This window comes from Entelurus aequoreus, linkage group LG07, assembly GCF_033978785.1.
Source record: "Entelurus aequoreus isolate RoL-2023_Sb linkage group LG07, RoL_Eaeq_v1.1, whole genome shotgun sequence".
NCBI classification, from domain to species: Eukaryota; Metazoa; Chordata; class Actinopteri; order Syngnathiformes; family Syngnathidae; genus Entelurus; species Entelurus aequoreus.
Genome location: NC_084737.1, coordinates 81,350,438 through 81,363,211, shown reverse-complemented (window position 1 = coordinate 81,363,211; position 12,774 = coordinate 81,350,438).

Sequence of the window (12,774 nt, the reverse complement as noted above, 5' to 3'; positions counted from 1 at the left end):
AAGTTTTTAGTTGACGACGGCTTATTCATCCTGTCAGACACTTGTAGTGACCAAAGTTGCTGTCCACAAACGTCAAGGTTCTCTCGGGGCATTGGATGGAACGTAACTTGAGTTTTCAGGTTGACTCAGAAGACATTTAGACTTTCATGCAAGCAGACTTGATCCATTCAGGTTAGTCTGAGGGGATGGCCCAGGAGCCAAAGTATTTATGGCCGTAGGTAGAGGCAACCCTCCAACCAACAATGGTTTCACACTTTTTAAAAGATACGGTGGAGTAAGACATCTGGGTTTGATTGGAATCGCCTTCATTGGTGATCCACAGGTTGACTGGAGTGGGTCCTGCGTAACAATAAGTTGTTCACCAGTAGCAACAACCATGGCCACTCCCAGGGGGTTAGCACCCATCAGAGACAAACAAATGGAGAGTCCAGGCCTTAAATCTAGAACTAATCAAATCTTTTATAAACATCTGATGGTGAGCAGGGAGCTGAGCCGGAAGACAAAGCTCTCAATTTAATGGTCCACCTAAGTTTCAACCCTCAGGTCATGAGCTTTCGTCAGTGACCAAACTTGACGGAGCTCTCCCTTATAAATAGGGTCAGAGTAAAGCTTCTCCACATCGAGAGGAACCAGATGAAGTGGTTCACGCCTCTGGTCCAAAGTATTTATCGACTAAGGTAGAGGCAAACCTCCAACCAACAGTATCTTTTTTTAAGATACAGTGGCGTAAGACATCGGGGTTTGAGTAGAATCACCTTCATTAGCGATCCCCAGGTTGAATCAAGTCGGTCCTGCGTAACTAAAAGGTGTTCGTTAGTACGAACCACCCTGCTGACCACTCCCATGGGCAAGCACCCACCAGACAAACATTAGGGAGGAGATTTCACACCTAAAATCCAGAACTGTAGAAGCCTTTTGGATGACAATAAAAACTACAACAAACAAACAGCCTTGATTCAATCTTTGCGGAACAGCATCGCTCTCATTAGTTTTCCTTTCAGTTGGAACAGTTGTCATTGAGTCATCTGAAGGCTAAATAATACATTTTTTTAGAAATGTCTGATCAATCAATCAATCAATCAATCAATGTTTATTTATATAGCCCTAAATCACAAGTGTCTCAAAGGGCTGCACAAGCCACAACAACATCCTCGGTTCAGATCCCACATCAGGGCAAGGAAAAACTCAACCCAATGGGACAATGACAAACCTTGGAGAGGACCGCAGCTTTGGGGACCCCCCACCTAGGGCGACCGATGCAATGGACGTCCAGCGGATCTAGCATACTATTGTGAGAGACCAGTCCATAGTGGGGCCAGCAGGAGACCATCCCGAGCGGAGACAGGTCAGCAGCGCAGAGATGTCCCCAACCGATGCACAGGCGAGCGGTCCACCCCGGGTCCCGACTCTGGACAGCCAGCACTTCATCCGTGGCCACCGAACCTGAAAAACTGATGCAGACTCTGCATCGGTTTGTCATGGTGAGGAATAAGCAGAGCCGGAAGGCAAAGCTCTCAATTTACTGGTCGATTTAAGTTTGTACCCTTAATGTGGTCATGACCTTTGGATAGTGACGTAGAGGGGTACAACCTGCTAAATGAGTTTCCTCCATAGGGTGGCGGGGCTGTCCCTTTGAGATAGGGTGAAAGGTTTTCTCGCTTGGGAGGAACTCAGAGTAAAGCTCCTTCACATCGAGAGGAACCAGATGAGTCAGGATGCTTCCAGGACCCCTCCCTTTGGAGTTGTTTAGAGCATGGTGCAGGATCCAAAGTATTTATCGTAGAAGCCTTGTAGAAACTTTAGCAAACAAAACTAGCCTTGATTCAACCTTGCGGATTACCATCGCTCTACTTAGTATTCCACTCAGTTGCAGCAATTGTCATGGAGTCACCTGTGGGCTAAGTAACTGAATCTTGTCGGAACGTCTGATGCAAACTCTGCATCAGTCTGTTGTGGTGAAGAGGGAAATGAGCCAGAAGGCAAAGATCTCAATTTACTGGTCGATCTAAGTTCCTATCGTCACTATGGTCATGAGCTTTTTTTAGTGACGTAGCGGGGTACAAGTGGCCGGAATTAGTTTCCTCCGTAGGGTGGCGGGGCTCTCCCTTAGAGATAGGGTGAGAAGCTTTGTCTTTTGGGAGGAATTCAGAGTCCAGAGAAATCAGATGAGGTGGTTCAGGCCTCTGGTCAGGATGCCTCTAGAACATCTCCCTTTGGAGTTGTTCAGGGTGTGTCCATCCTTGCATAAAACCCAGGACACATCGGAGAGACTGTGTCTCTCAGCTGGTCTGGAAACACCTTGGGATTCTCCTGGAGGAGCTAGGCGAAGTAGCCGGGGAGAAGAAAGTCTGGGCTTCTCCAGTTAGGCTGCTGCTCCCGGATGAATAGATGGGTGGACAGTGATTTGTGTGGGAGATACTGTAGGTGATATCACAGACCCGCTACCTCTCTGTCCACAGATGGTTTCGCAACCTTTTCACTCCCTTTCCCCTTTTGTGTCCGGAAAATGTAAATTTTTGTCCTCAAATGAATTCAGTTTCTCCTTTCTAAGACAACTGAATCTTGACCTGAACAGTTTGTCCGTCTCTGTTGTGACAGTGGCTTTTTGGTTGAGGGTTTAGCTTCTAAGTCCTACCGCATCCCCTCAGACTGGAACTGCCCTAACTAGTCTTTTAGTACGAACTGATAAAGCCATGTCGGATGAGAGGCTTAACGTCTTCTAAGACAACCTGAGCAGTCCAGTTGCGATCGATTGAATGCCCGCAGAGTACAAAGACCTGGATCAATACTCACAGACACGCTTCAAGGTTGTTCTGGGGTCCACACGTTTCTAAAGTACCATTCACACGACACCACAAACTTCCATGCAAGTGCATTAAGTTGTGTTGTTTTGGCCGGTCATCAACAAGTCAGCATTTGGAAGACTGAAAACATTTGATAAAAATCAAATGGGATATTTTTTAAAGAGCAAAAGTGTTCCGGCTCCGATACTTCTTGGTAACAAAGAGAGACACAGGGAAAAACCTTTCCTTTACACGGCCAGTGACCAAAAACTTATATTTTGATTGTGGATGAACGGCCAAAATTTTTAGAACGTGAACTTACTAAATGTTTTTGTTCCCCTGTGTGGCATTCAGCCAAAGTCAACATGGCCACCGTTGTTAGATACATAGCTAAATAAAAGGTCACACTCATGTAAACTTTTTTTCTTTCTTTATTTATCAAATCACGTCTTCTCTTTGTTACTCTGCTGCCTTCTTCTTCTTTTTTTTTAAATACAAATATGAACACAAGAAAAAGTGTGGGGAAAAGTATGAAAAAGGTGAAAAAAAATGGAGGTAAATACCAAAATACTACTCTCTGTGCGTGTGGCCCTCGATGCTTGGTGATGTTGGGAGTTCTGCATTACTGAAGTGTGGCCCTCGATGCTTGGTGATGTTGGGAGTTCTGCATTACTGAAGTGTGGCCCTCGATGCTTGGTGATGTTGGGAGTTCTGCATTACTGAAGTGTGGCCCTCGATGCTTGGTGATGTTGGGAGTTCTGCATTACTGAAGTGTGGCCCTCGATGCTTGGTGATGTTGGGAGTTCTGCATTACTGAAGTGTGGCCCTCGATGCTTGGTGATGTTGGGGGTTCTGCATTACTGAAGTGTGCTAATGTTGTAGCTGCTTGTTGCTCAAACTTGCTAACTAACCCCAACTAATAAACATCTACCAGCAGAACAGCTGACTCCTTGTCTCCTTTATATGTTGGATTTCATTCCTTTAAAGCGGGGGTGTCCAAACGTTTTCCAGCGAGGGCCACATTCATACGAATTGAAGGCTGCAGGGGGCCACTTTGATACATTAAAGACAATAAAACCACTGTAGATACAATACAACATGTTTAATATATGCTAAACTATCTAAACACAACATCCACATCTTAGCTTTGTCTTACCACATACTTGCCAACCTTGAGACCTCCGATACCGGGAGGTGGGGGGTGGGGCGGGGCGGGGGGCGTGTTTGGGGGCGGGGCGTGGTTAATAGGGCAGTATATTTACAGCTAGAATTCACCAACTCAAGTATTTCATATATATATATATATATATATGAAATACTTGACTTTCAGTGAATTCTAGCTATATATATATATATATATATATATATATATATATATATATATATATATATATATATATATATATATATATATATATATATATATATATATATATATATATATATGTTTTATTGCTAGCTTGCTTAAAGAAAAAAAACAGCACCTACTTTAATGTGGGGCGTGCTTTATAAGTTTTGTACAAGTAATAAAGATCTTATTAGAAGATCTTAAAGTGGGACTTGTTGGAAGCAGATCAGAATCATATCCATATTTAAGTGTTACTTCTTTCTAAACTCCTATAGTCATATAAAGAATAGCTAGTATTCTTCCTTCTTTTGAGTCTCATAGTAAGGTGTTGGCCTTCTAGATTGGAATGTGTCAGAGTAGAGATAACTCGGAGTAGTCTAAACAAAGGGAGTGGGGGCGAGGGACAGAGGGAAGATCACGGGACTTCCGGGGGTTTGAGGGGAGACCGAGCTAGACCGAGCTAGACCGATCAGGACCGGGCTGGGGAACGCTGGTGTGCTAGATTGGTCTCACGGTTGTCCTCTAAGCTTGGAGAATGAACCACAAAATACCAATTACTGCCTGTTGATTGAATATAAACATCAGCTTATGTGCCATAAAAAGAATCTGGGAGAGACTAGCAATTTGAATTCCCCATTGGAGGAATGCTGGTCAACGCAACAATTTGGGGGCTCGTCCGGGATGGCACGCTGTTGATTGATGACTTCTTGCAATCTTCTGGACAGACTCAATTGGCCAATTCAAGGTAAGCAGAACCTTTCTTTTTAGATAAAATCTGCGTTAGGAGTCTGTTTTGAAGTCTGTAAATCAAACACTGTTTTTAATCCCAGGCACAGATTGGTGATTTTGATAGATTGATTGCATTTTTGCAGAGCCTGCCATTGCATTAAAATTGTAAATAAGTGGTCAACTCAGGCCATTGTGTCTCGATTACCGTGACGGGCAGTTTCATTGACGAGTGAACTAATAGTTGGGTGTAGCTTACCCTGGGAATTTGGTCGTCCCTTAATGAGTACGGGTTGCAAGATCCCAGTGACGATAATAGGGCACTGAAACGTACAGAAAAGGCTGGAGGCCATTTGTAAAAGGTACAATAAAGACTCCCGGGTTGGAAGATCCCAGTGCGATAAGGGCACTAGAATTAAGAAAATATAGACACAATGGCCTTGGAGTGTGACAAACAGAAATGTGATGAATCATTACTGTTTAATGATCAATTGAATGGACGGTTGTCGACAATGGAATTAGCAGGTAGAGTTAAAAAAAAAAAAAAAGAGAGAACATTCCTTGAAAGGGTTAAGAGGGAGTTTACAATACTCGAAAAGTTGTGAACTCAAACGTCTGGTAAAATAAAAAAAATAAAAATAAAAAAGTAACTGGAAGTTTTATGGTAAAGTGAAAAGGAAAGAGAGTGCTCGTGTGTGTGTGTGCGTGAGTGCTTACGCGTGCTCGTGTGTGTGTGTGCTGCTGAGTGTGTGTGTGTGTGTGTGTCAAACGACGCGCCTAGACTTTGACTGGGCCACCGCCCCATACTCCAGTGACAAGAGAAGAAGGTATTAACACGCCCCTCTAAGATTAATCTTGCCTCTGAAAATTAACCCCTTCTACACGTCTGTCCATTTTCCTACGGCAGACATTTTTGACAAATGACATTAACAATAGGGGAAAAGGATGTTTATAACCTTACGTTACGTGAATGGTTTCTAGGAGAACATAAAATAGAAATATTGTGTGAAGTGTAAGGAAGAGTTAGGGTACAGGAGGTTGTTTGTAAAGGAAAACGAAAGTGAAGGAAAGATGAGAAAGTGACAAATGAAGGTATTTGTAAATGGTATGCTGTTGATTGTGGTTAGCTGCAAGTTTGTTTATTTGTTGGTTTAGTTGTTTGAGTGAAATGGGAAGAAATCAATAGGAATAATTAGATGCAAAATGGAATAAAACTATGAGTGCGATAAAAAATGAATGAATAAATGAAATAAGTTCATTTTGGTCATATAATCAACCATCAACCATCAATCAATCAATCAATGTTTATCTATATAGCCCTAAATCACAAGTGTCTCAAAGGGCTGTACAAGCCACAACGACATCGGCCTATCCTATACATTCACTGAACATTGAATTACCTGGAACATCAACGTTAAAAGAGAAAGTATTAACCCCTTATTTTGCAAGTCTGACCATTTTCCTCCAGCAGAGGGCGGTGCACACCAGACATTTTTGACACATGACAATTATAGGGGCCTTCTTTAATATAAGTCTCTTGCCGATGCATATATGCAAGCCATTGTTGACCTTGTTTCCCACCTGTACCTCCGGGAGGGAACCTTTGGCCAAACACTTTGGACAAAGTTAACCCTGATATACACGGTGCCAAAAACAATATATGGCAGGACATTTTATTCATCCCATGCAAAATAGGGCTAATGACAGAGCAACAAGGAAACGACTACTTAAATTACAGATCGCTGAAGATAAAAGGTTAAAAGAACCAAAAGGTCAAAGATCAGCTAGGGTATAGTCGGCAGTGGGTGACCTTGCTTTTGAGTTCCAACAGGTGGAGGAAAGAATCCTCAACAGACGTGCGGTTGGACTCGGGTGGTGGACGACACGATGCTTCAAAGCCGGTCTGGGGTAGACACTGTTTCGGCTGTGACCAGCCTGGTCACTGGAGTCGTGACTGTCCGAACATTTCCGAACAGGAAAGGTTCCGTCGTGCCAACAAACGAACACGAAGGTGTGTAAGAGGACGCCCACATCAGGAGCCGCAGCAGGAAGTACCGACAGGACCCCTGCTGGACATGAGTGTCAACGGACAATTTTATCAGCCACCCATTCGATTCTGAATGCAGAGGTACCAAAAAAACTGTGTGCTTCCTCTTTAAAGGTCGAAGGCTTCGCTGGGGTCACAAGAAGGTTACCTGTCACCAAAATACTTCCGGTTCAGATTGCTGGACCTCCTTTACAGACTGTACCCTGACATTCAAATCGCAAAGAAGGAACATTCCTGGTGTTACCTGACGGCTCAACCACCCAGCTGCGACACCACTACCAAGACTCCTCCACAGCCTGAAACAACAGGAATGGCTGACATCCAACTGCTCTAACAGTGAAAACCCTGACTGGCTGAGATGCTTCCATATGTTATGATTATTTATATATGTTGGAACTCAAGGTGTGGCTGCTCATGTTGACCTATCTTTGCAACAGCTAGCATGGTATAAGATGGACACAATAGTGTCCCACATTGTTCCCTTGCTCTCTGTCTCGCCTACAAAACCAAAGAACTTAGGTCCAATGATAAGACACGGTGTAGCTGCCAAACATTACACCGACACCCAAATACCACATTTTCAATTGTTTAGGTTTAGCCCATGGTTATGTTAAACAAATTACTATGGGCTGCACTTTAGACACCTGTAGGCTACAAGGAGCTAGCAGCTACACAACAGCTGAGCTAAAACGACACATTACACATTTAAGCATATCAAATAATTATAGTTGCTCATTACATACACATAGTCGTCAAGACAGAAGTCTGATAGAAAGTATTCAGTAACAAATGTGTGTGCATCATTCAACTTTCTGCAACATGAGCTTGACTTAATGAATTATTGGGGCCACCAGGTGTGGTAAAATTTCAAAATACTATTGCTAAAGCATCCGCCATAAGGGTAGTATTTTTCTAGTATTGGTGACAATATAAATATAAGCATATTTTGTTACTTTCACCATATTGAATAAGTTACATAAAAGTTAGGGTTTAGTTGAGTTTGAGTTATTTGTGATATCGCTAAGGGGTCCCCTACCCTAACACCACCCCCCAGTGGACCATAGAGGCTAAAGAGACTTTCATTGACCTCAAACATGACCTGTCCTCCGCTACTTGACTATTAGCTGACCTTTTTCTTAGATGTTTCTGAAAGTGATAGTATGACTAACACAGTCCTTTTTTTCAGAAACAGAAGGGGGTGAGTGAGGGTGGATACAGACTCCTTGGAACAAAATCGACAATCATCCGACTCTGACACATTCCATAGTTTTAACATTTTTCCCGTGGGTAAGAAGTTATAACTAATTTTAATTTGAAAATAAGGATTTTACACATCGATAGTACTTTAGTATATCAAATTTAGAATATGGAGGAGGTGAGGGTGAACCATGTATAGTCTTTGATTTCACTGATATGATCAATACGGTACAAGGGAAAAGGTACGTACTGACTTGTGTTGACAATCACAGTGGTTGGCCGGAAGCAACAACAACCTCAAAAGAGGATGCAATATCAGTAATTAAATGACTTGTGAATGACCTAGTACCCCGACATGGTTTCCCCAAAAAGATTAGGTCAGACAACGGCAACCATTTAAAAAAATACTCACTTAGCCTTGATCGAAAAGGCTTTCGGACTAGAACACAGGTTTGGGGTACCATCCTGAGTCCCAAGACAAGGTTGAAAGGATAGACCAGAACATCAAAAACTAATTGGCTAAAATCTGTGCACAGACCAAATTTAATTGGATTGACATGTTGCAATTAGCGTTAATGATCATTCGAAGGTCCGTGAATAAAACTGTTTTACTGCCCTTAGAGTTTTTCACCTTATGAGCTGCATACAGGTCAGCCATTCACAGGACCAGCAGCCCCCCATGGAAGGAGGACTCAGCGTAAAACCAAAATGGTATTTTACACAAAAAATTGCAGAATTTGTGTGCCAGTTCTTCTGTACAGATTCCCTTCCGCCCACTCAGAGGGTCAAGATCAAGGTCATCAAACGCAAGTGGACGGAGCTCAGGTGGACTGGTCCCTTCAAGGTAGAGGAACGGACGTCCCACGCCCTTCGACTGGCTGGTGGAGGGGACACCTGGTACCACCTCTCCCTCTGCACTACAGCTGAAGAACCTGACAGATCACCAGGGGATGTCATTGCTGACATCGCCACATCATCTGCCCCTCAGCCCAGGAGACGAGAGAGATTTTCTACCTACATTACTCTTTTCAACTTCTATATTGTATATCCTTGTGTGAGACCAATCCAGTATGCTAAATGTTTCTTAGTTTTTCTTGCTTGTTTGCAGCATAACTATCTGTGTCGTTACATTAAGTGAAAAGTTTGATGTTTATCCCCGTTTTGTTACCTAAATTACTCTGATATTGATAGACGAAAGGCAGGATGTTACACCCGGTAGTGTTCCCTGGCGGACTGGTGCTTGGGCGTGTTCTACTGTCTTTGTGTCTCAGTTCATCCTTCCCGACGACAGTGACTGACAAGTGTCTAAGAACATACAGCGGACTTTAAATAGACTGGGTCAAAGGGGATAGCAAGACTTATTTTTGACCTGTGCAGTGTGATTAATTACGGGGGACACAATAGCTATTACCGTGGTAATAACCTCTATATTTGTTACGACTCAACCCTGAACCATTGGTGTCGGATGCAGACAACATACTCTGGTAAGTTGTGCCCATCATCCCTTTTACGTTGTTTTGGGGCTTGACCTGACTGATACAGACGCTAAAGGAATTATTAAAATTAATGTCCTTGAGAGGGCGTTAACTACCTCTACACCCTCTGTAGCACCTAAAGTACCACCCCACCTCGGTGGTGTTTCAAAGGCTCACATCTGTGCGTGCTAATGACATCACCACCGAAGGCCTGGTAACTTTGACCTTTGACCTTAGGAGCGGGTGCAGACAACCTGTGGCTCAGGTGGATGCCAAAACCTGGGTGACTGTGTTGCTTCTTCCGCTGGACGTCCCTTTTCCCACACTTACCCCGCCCCTTTTAAGTTGACGGACATGTGTACCCTTCTGTTGACAATGCCACCTAACTTCTTCCCTTTGTGGCCCAAAAGCTGAATTACACGCGTTTTCAAATTACAGGACCCTCTTCGTCCCCCAACAAATTGGGTGACATTAACCGTTACTGGTGCACCACACTGATAGATGGCTCTAGGATAGGCCCTTGGGCACCAGCTGACTTATTCTGGTGTTGTGGGAAGCACAGATTGTACATTAGAATCCCGACGTCAGCCGTTGGGCTTTGTGCTATGGTTAGACTGGTGACCCCACTCACCAAATTAACACCCCTTGGAACTCCTGTTTCAGCAGCCTCTCTAACTCCCCGCCGCCGTTGAGACTAACCAACCTGACTCGTGACGCCGTTGAGGGACTTGCTGAACAACTTGCCCCGACCTCCCTCAGGGCCGTTCAGATCCGCATAGCCCTTGACCGCATCCTAGCCAAGGAAGAAGGAGTGTGTGCAATGTTTGGTGACCAATGCTGTACCTTCATTCCTAACAACACTACCCCCGATGGCTCAGTTCAGAGGGCCTTAAAGGGCCTCCAGGCCCTGTCTAGGGAACTACTGAAGTTTCAGGGGTCTCTGACCCCTTCAAAGATTGGCTTCAAAGCACATTAGGCAGGTGGACTGACCTAATTAAGTCTGTCTTGGTCTGCATTCTGAGCTTTTTTGGCCATCATAGCCTCATGCGGTTGCTTTATCGCCCCTTGGGCTAAGTGTCACTAAAGGGGGTCTAGCAAAGTGGTAACTTTAAGACTTTCGAGAATTGTTGGTTTACTTCCCTGACCATGACGACATTGACGTGGACTCCCTCCATCTATCTCCCATGTAAATAAGCTGTTGCTTTATTGCTAGCTTGCTTAAAGAAAAAAAACAGCACCTACTTTAATGTGGGGCGTGCTTTATAAGTTTTGTACAAGTAATAAAGATCTTATTAGAAGATCTTAAAGGGGGACTTGTTGGAAGCAGATCAGAATCATATCCATATTTAAGTGTTACTTCTTTCTAAACTCCTATAGTCATATAAATAATAGCTAGTATTCTTCCTTCTTTTGAGTCTCATAGTAAGGTGTTGGCCTTCTAGATTGGAATGTGTCAGAGTAGAGATAACTCGGAGTAGTCTAAACAAAGGGAGTGGGGGCGAGGGACAGAGGGAAGATCACAGGACTTCCGGGGGTTTGAGGGGAGACTGAGCTAGACCAAGCTAGACCGATCTGGACCGGGCTGGGGAACGCTGGTGTGCTAGATTGGTCTCACGGTTGTCCTCTAAGCTTGGAGAATAAACCACAAAATACCAATTACTGCCTGTTGATTGAATTTAAACATCAGCTTATGTGCCATAAAAAGAATCTGGGAGAGACTAGCAATTTGAATTCCCCATTGGAGGAATGCTGGTCAACGCAACAATTTATTTATATATATATATATATATATATATATATATATATATATATATATATATATATATATATATATATATATATATATATATATATATATATATATATATATATATATATATATGATAAATAAATAAATGATAAATGGGTTATACTTGTATAGCGCTTTTCTACCTTCAAGGTACTCAAAGCGCTTTGACAGTATTTCCACATTCACCCATTCATACACACATTCACACACTGATGGCGGGAGCTGCCATGCAAGGCGCTAACCAGCAGCCATCAGAGACAAAGGGTTAAGTGTCTTGCCCAAGGACACAACGGAGGTGACTAGGAAGGTAGAAGGTGGGAATTGAACCCCAGTAACCAGCAACACATGTCCTGGGTATGACGTTAAAATGTCCTGGGTATGACGTTAAACTACATCCAGGCATGAGATGGGAGGTTGTGTGTGGGGTTAGTGAGTCCCAACTAACATCTATAAAATGCACACAAAGAACCGTTTGCACCTTCTCTTGTGACTGGCGGGCGGTCAGCGCCATAAAGCTGAGCGGGTCCCTGGGTAATTGGGGCGCGGACAACCAACAGGACAGACTAAGTTCAACAGCCCAGTAAGGCAATTAGTCTAGGAGAAGGATCTCTGATATAAAATACCCCTTCCAACCCGCACCAAGCCAGCGTGGAAGGTGTAGGCTAATAACCAGCATGAAGAGTACGCCAAGAGAGATCGTTCACTATGGCAGAAACATGCTGAGGCTTTCGTCCAGCAGTGGACTGACAACGGCTGCTGCTGATGAACCAGCAACACTCCGATTGCTGGCACGGCCACTCTACCAACTTCGCCACGCATATATATATATATATATATATATATATATATATATATATATATATATATATATATATATATATATATATATATATATATATATATATATATATGTTTGTGTGGGAAAAATCACAAGACTATTTCATCTCTGAAATAATCTTGGGATTGGTGAGCCTGGAAACATTCAAACGCTTCGGAAATTTGGAACCTTGAGGCCTTCTGGGAGGATGGATCTTGATGTTCAGCTTAGACACAAGGAGCCTATGGTCAGTCCAGCACTCTGCACCGCACACCGCCTTTGTAACCCTGACATCCTGTCTGTCCCTTTGCTTCACGATGACATAGTCCAGTAGGTGCCAGTGTCTTGAGCGGGGATGCATCCATGAGGTCCTGTTGCGCTTTGGGAGGCTGAAAACTGAGTTGGTGATCAAGAGCTCATGTGCCGCACAGGTCTCCAGCAGAAGGGTGCCATTGCTGTTACAGCTGCCCATGCCATGTTTGCCGAGTACTCCTTCCCGTGACTTGTGATCAGTGCCGACCCTGGCATTGAAGTCACCGAGGATGATGAGCTTGTCTGCCCTGGGCACTGCCGCGATGGTAGCGTTCAGGTC